At 35.5% G+C, this 7,090-nt stretch overlaps 1 non-coding gene across 1 annotated transcript; it reads left to right on the top strand.

Moving 5' to 3' along the window:
- The first annotated feature begins 1,381 nt into the window (after window positions 1-1,381).
- Window positions 1,382-1,489, top strand: LOC112804242 (small nucleolar RNA R71). The gene has a single exon (XR_003202858.1). It is a non-coding gene; the product is annotated as a small nucleolar RNA R71 (small nucleolar RNA).
- Window positions 1,490-7,090: the final 5,601 nt, after the last annotated feature.

The following is a 7,090-nucleotide window of genomic DNA, read 5'->3' as shown; positions in this document are numbered from 1 at the left end:
CTCCTCCTTCCTAGTGTCTAAGATTATGAAATCAGCAGGGATGTAAAGGCCTTTAACCTTTGCTAACACTTCCTCTACTAATCCATAAGCTTGTCTTACTGACTTGTCTGCCATCTGTAATGAGAATGTGGCAGGCTGTACCTCAACGATTCCCATCTTCTGCATTACAGAGAGAGGCATAAGATTTATCCCTGACCCCAGGTCACAAAGAGCCTTCTCAAAGGTCTTGGTGCCTATGGTATAGGATATTAAAAATTCACCAGGATCTTGTTTCTTTTGAGGTAGAGCTTACTGAACCCATATATCTAGTTCACTAATGAGTAAGGGAGGTTCATCTTCCCAAGTCTCATTACCAAATAACTTGGTATTCAGCTTCATGATAGCTCCCAGATATTGAGCAAATTGCTCTCTAGTTACATCTTCATCCTCTTTAGAGGAAGAATAGTCTTCAGAGCTCATGAATGACAAAAGGAGGTTTAATAGGATCTCTATGGTCTCTATATGAGCCTCGGATTCCTTTAGGTCCTCAATAAGGAACTCCTTCTTGTCTGGGAGACGTCCCATGATGTCTTTCTCATTGGGATTCACGTCTTCCCCTTCCTCCTTGGATTCGGCCATATTGACAATATCAATGGCCTTGCACTCTCTTTTTGGATTTTCTTCAGTATTGCTTGGGAGAGTACTAGGAGGAGTTTCAGTGACTTTCTTACTTAGCTAGCCCACTTGTGCCTCCAAATTTCTGATGGAGGACCTTGTTTCACTCATGAAACTTGAAGTGGCCTTAGACAGATCAGAGAATATGTTTGCTAAGTTAGAGGTGCTCTGCTCAGAATTCTCTGTCTGTTGCTAAGAAGATAATGGAAAAAGGCTTGTTATTCCTGAGCCTATTTCTTCCACCATTATTAAAGCCTTGTTGAGGCTTTTGTTGATCCTTCCATGAGAAATTTGGATGATTTCTCCATGATGAATTATAGGTGTTTCCATAAGGTTCACCCATGTAATTTACCTCTGCCATTGTAGGGTTTTCAGGATCATAAGCTTCTTCTTCAGAAGATGCCTCTTTAGTACTGTTGGATGCATTTTTCCATCCATTCAGACTTTGAGAAATCATGTTGACTTGCTGAGTCAACATTTTATTCTGAGCCAATATGGCATTCAGAGCATCAATCTCAAGAATTTCCTTCCTCTGAGGTATCCCATTATTCACAGAATTCCTTTCAGAAGTGTACATGAATTGATTATTTGCAACCATGTCAATAAGTTCTTGAGCTTCTGCAGGCATTTTCTTTAGGTGAATGGATCCACCTGCAGAATGGTCCAGTGACATCTTAGAGAACTCAGATAGACCATAATAGAATATATCCAGAATGGTCCACTCTGAAAGCATGTCAGAAGGACATCTTTTGGTCATCTGCTTGTATCTTTTCCAAGCTTCATAGAGGGATTCACCATCTTTTTGTTTGAAGGTCTGAACATCCACTCTAAGCTTGCTCAGCGTTTGAGGAGGATAGAAATTAGCCAAGAAGGCCGTGACCAGCTTATCCCAAGAGTCCAGACTATCTTTAAGTTGAGAGTCCAACCATGTTCTAGCTCTGTCTCTTACAGCAAAAGGGAAAAGCATGAGCCTGTAGACTTCAGGATCTACTCCATTAGTCTTAACAGTCTCATAGATCTGCAAGAATTTAGTTAAAATTGATAGGAATCTTCTGATAGAAGTCCACAGAACTTGCAGTTCTGTTGCATTAGAGCAACTAACTGAGGTTTCAGATCAAAATTGTTTGCTCCAATGGTAAGGATTAAGATGCTTCTTCCATCAAACTTGGAAGTAGGTGTAGTATAATCACCAAGCATCCTCCTTGCATTATTGTTGTTGGGTTCGGCTGCCATATCCTTTTCTTGTTCGATAAATTTTAGTAAAGTTGTCTTTGGCTTGTTGTAATTTAACTTCTCTTATTTTCCACTTTAGAGTCCTTTTAGGTTCAGGATCAGCTTCAACAAGAATGCCTTTTTCCTTGTTCCTGCTCATATGAAAGAGAAGAGAACAGAAAAGGAAGAAGAATCCTCTATGTCACAGTATAGAAATTCCTTTATGTTAGTAGAAGAAGAAAGGAATAGAAGGAGAAAAAAGGTAAGAATCCAAACACAAGGGGGAAGATAGGTTCGAATTATTGAGATGAAGAGAAGTGTTAGTGAATAAATAAATAAATAGAAGAAGATGAGAGGGGGAGAAATTCGAAAATAAATTTTGAAAAAGGGTTAGTTATTTTCGAAAATTAAGAGAAGAAATAAAATTAAAATTAAAATTTGAAACAATTAATTAATTAAAAGAATTTTGAAAAAGAGGGAGATGTTTTTCGAAATTTTAGAGAGAAAAGTAGTTAGGTGGTTTTGAAAAAGATAAGAAACAAACAAAAAGTCAATTAGTTGGTTGAAAAAGACTTGAAAACCAATTTTGAAAAGATAAGAAGTTAGAAAGGATTTTTGAAATCAAATTTTTTTTGAAAAAGATATGATTTGAAAAAGATATTTTGAAAAGATATGATTGAAAAAGATATTTTGAAAAAGATTTAATTTCAAAATTTAAAATTGATTACTTGACTAACAAGAAACAAAAAGATATGATTCTAGAATTTAAAGATTGAACCTTCCTTAACAAGAAAGTAACAAACTTCAAATTTTTGAATCAATCACATTAATTGTTAGTAAAGTTTTCAAAATCTTGAAATAAAGATAAGAAAAAGATTTTGAAAATAAATTTTTAAAAATTTTTGAAAATAATAAAAAAATGAAAAAGATTTGAGTTTTGAAAAAAGATTTTGAAAAGATAGGATTTTTAAAATTGAAAATTTGACTTGACTTATAAGAAAAAGCTAAGTTTTTAAAAATTTTTGACTAAGTCAACTCAAATTTTTGAAATTTTGAGAAAAATAAGGAAAATATATATTTTTTATTTTTGAATTTTTAATGATGAGAGAGAAAAACATAAAAATGACCCAAAACATGAAAATTTTTGGATCAAAACCAATGATGCATGCAAGAACACTATGAATGTCAAGATGAATACCAAGAACACTTTCAATGTCAAGATGAACATCAAGAACATATTTTTGAAAAAAATTTTCAAGAAAAAAAAACATGCAAGACATCAAACTTAGAAATTTTTCATGCTTAGACACTATGAATGCAAGAATGCACATGAAAAACAACAAAAAAATACAAAACAAGAAAACATGAAGATCAAACAAGAAAATTCACCAAGAACAACTTGAAGATCATGAAAAATACAATGCATGAATTTTCGAAAAATGCAAGAAAAAGATGAACATGCAATTGACACAAAACTTAAAACATGACACAAGACTCAAACAAGAAACACAAAAAATTTTTGGTATTTTATGATTTTTCGAAAATTAATTTTTTGAAAAACGAAAACAAAGAAAAATTTTTGAAAGATTTTTGGAAAACTTTTTAAAAGTTAATTTACCTAATCTAAGCAACAAGATGAACCGTCAGTTGTCCAAACTCGAACAATACCCGGCAACGGCGCCAAAAACTTGGTGCACGAAATTGTGATCATCAACAATGGCGCCAATAAACTTGGTAGCGCTCTTAAACGTGAATCACACTTTTTCACAACTCCGCACAACTAACCAGCAAGTGCACTGGGTCATCCAAGTAATACCTTACGTGAGTAAGGGTCGATTCCACGGAGATTGTTGGTATAAAGCAAACTATGGTCATCTTGTAAATCTCAGTCAGGCGGATTCAAATGGTTCTAATGTTTTTTTGAAAATAATAATAAAATAAAGCATAAAATAAAGATAGAGTTACTCATGTAATTCAATGGTGGGAATTTCAGATAAGTGTATGGAGATGCTGTGTTCCTTCTGAATATCTGCTTTCCTACTACTTTCATCCAATCCTTCTTACTCCTTTCCATGGCAAGATGTATGTAGGGCATCACCGTTGTCAATGACTACTTCCCATCCTCTCAGTGAAAAAGGTCCAAATGCTCTTGTCATAGCACGGCTAATCATCTGTCAGTTCTCGATCATGCCGGAATAGAATCTATTGATTCTTTTGCGTTTATCATCATGCCCAACAATCGCGAGTTTGACGTTCGTCACAGTCATTCAATCTCTGAATCCTACTCAGAATACCACAGACAAGGTTTAGACTTTCTGGATTCTTATGAATGCCGCCATCAATTCTAGCTTATATCACGAAGATTCTGATTAAGGAATCCAAGAGATATGCGCTCGGTCTAAGGTAGAACGGAAGTGGTTGTCAATCACGCGTTCGTAGGTGAGAATGATGATGAGTGTCACAGATTATCACATTCATCATGTTGAAGTGCAACGAATATCTTAGAATAAGAATAAGTTTGAATTGAATAGAAAATAGTGGTACTTTGCATTAAAACTTGAGGTACAGCAGAGCTCCACACCTTAATCTATGGTGTGTAGAAACTCCACCGTTGAAAATACATAAGTGATGAAGGTCCAGGCATGGCCGAATGGCCAACCCCCATGAATGATCAAAAGACCGAATGGTCAAGAGACTATATAATCAAAGACACCTAGTACAATAGTAAAATGTCCTATTTATACTAGACTAGCTACTAGGGTTTACAAAATTAAGTAATTGATGCAAAAATCCACTTCCGGGGCCCACTTGGTGTTTGCTTGGGCTGAGCTTGATCTTTACACGTGTAGAGGCTTCTCTTGGAGTTAAATGCCAAGTTGTAACGTGTTTTTGGCGTTTAACTTTGGTTCGTGACGTGTTTCTGGCGTTTGACTCTAGAATGCAGCATGGAACTGGCGTTGAGCGCCAGTTTGCATCATCTAATCTCGAATAAAGTATGAACTATTATATATTCCTGAAAAGCTCTGGATGTCTACTTTCCAACGCCATTGAGAGCACACCATTTGAATTTCGGGAACTCTAGAAAATTCATTTCGAGTGCAGGGAGGTCAGAATCCAACAGCATCAGCAGTCCTTTGTCAGCCTTCTTATCAGAGTTTTGCTCAGGTCCCTCAATTTCAGCCAGAAAATACCTAAAATCAAAGAAAAACACACAAAATCATTGTAAAGTCCAGAAATGTGAATTTAGCATAAAAACTAATGAAAAAATCCCTAAAAGTAGCTAGATCCTACTAAAAACTATCTAAAAACAATGCCAAAAAGCGTATAAATTATCCGCTCATCAGCCATCATGATCCATAGTATCATGATTGGGGAGGAAGTCGAAGTTCATGAGATCATACCTCTATAACTCTATAAGGCGGCTGACAAGTCCTCCACTTTGGCAAGGTTAGCCTTTTCTCATCTCATTTGTCACCTATGCAGTTTTGCTGGAATTGTCATAGAGGAAGACATCCTCATTGAAGAAGACAAGCCCATCACTAAGAACATGAGGAAATTCATCAAGAGAGCATGAGGAAATTCATCAAGAAATCCCTGAGATGCCTCAAGGGATGCATTTTCCTCCACACAACTATTGGGAGCAACTCAACACCTCTTTGGAAGGCTCTAGTTACAACATGGACCAACTAAGGGTGGAGCACCAAGAGCACTTCATCATTCTCCATCAGATTAGAGAAGATCAAAGAGTTATGAGGGAGGAGCAATAAAGGCAACGAAGAGACATAGAGGAGCTCAAGTGTTTCATTGGATCTTCAAGAGGAAGAACTAGCCACCATCACTAAGGTGGACCCGTTCTTTGATTTCTTTGTTCTTATTTTTCTGTTTTTCGAATTTGATGCTTTATGTTTTTCAATGTTTGTGTCTTTACTACATGATCATTAGTGTCTAGCGTCTATGCCTTAAAGCTATGAATAATTCCATGAATCCTTAACCTCTCTTAAATGAAAAATGTGCCTAATTACAAAAGAACAAAAAGTACTTGGATTTCAAATTTTATCTTGAAATTAGTTTAATTATTTTGATGTGGTGGCAATACTTTTTGTTTTTTGAATGAATGCTTGAATAGTGCATATTTTTTATAGTGAAGTTTATGAATGTTAAAATTGTTGGCTCTTGAAAGAATGATAAACAAAGAAAAATGTTATTGATAATCTGAAAAATCATGAAATTGATTCTTGAAGCAAGAAAAAGCAGTGAAAAAGAAAAAATAAGTAGCAAAAAAATAAATAAAAAGCAAGCAGAAAAAGCCAATAGCCTTTTAAACCAAAAGGCAAGGGTAAAGAGGATAGGAGGGCCCAAGGAAAAAAAATCCAGGCCTAAGCAGCTAAACCAAGCTGTCCCTAACCATGTGCTTGTGTCATGAAGGTCCAAGTGAAAAGCATGAGACTGAGTAGTTAAAGTCATGATCCAAAGCAAAAAGAGTGTGATTAAGAACTCTGGACACCTCTAATTGGAGACTTTAGCAATGCTAAGTCACAATCTGAAAAGGTTCACCCATTTATGTGTCTGTAGCATTTATGTATATGGTGGTAATACTGGAAAACAAAGTGCTTAAGGCCACGGCCAATACTCATAAAGTAGCTGTGTTCAAGAATCAACATACTGAACTAGGAGAATCAATAACACTATCAAAAATTCTGAGTTCCTATAGATGCCAATCATTCTGAATTTCAAAGGATAAAATGAGATGCCAAAACTGTCCAGAAGCAAAAAACCTACTAGCTCCGCTCATCTAATTAGGACTAAGTTTCATTGATATTGTGAGATTCATTGTATATTCTCTTCTTTTTATCCTATTTTGTTTTCAGTTGCTTGGGGACAAGCAACAATTTAAGTTTGGTGTTGTGATGAGCGGATAATTTATACACTTTTTGGCATTGTTTTTAGGTAGTTTTTAGTAGGATTTAGCTACTTTTTAGTATGTTTTTATTAGTTTTTAAGCAAAATTCACATTTTTGGACTTTACTATGAGTTTGTGTATTTTTTTGTGATTTCAGGTATTTTTTGGCTGAAATTGAGGGACCTGAGCAAAAATCTGATTCAGAGGCTGAAAAAGGACTGCAGATGCTGTTGGATTCTGACCTTACTTCACTCGAAATAGATTTTCTGGAGCTGCAGAAACCCAATTGGCGCACTCTCAATTGTGTTGGAAAGTAAACATCCT

Source organism: Arachis hypogaea, chromosome 5 (genome assembly GCF_003086295.3).
Source record: "Arachis hypogaea cultivar Tifrunner chromosome 5, arahy.Tifrunner.gnm2.J5K5, whole genome shotgun sequence".
Lineage (NCBI taxonomy): Eukaryota > Viridiplantae > Streptophyta > Magnoliopsida > Fabales > Fabaceae > Arachis > Arachis hypogaea.
This window is presented reverse-complemented; position numbering and strand designations above follow the sequence as displayed.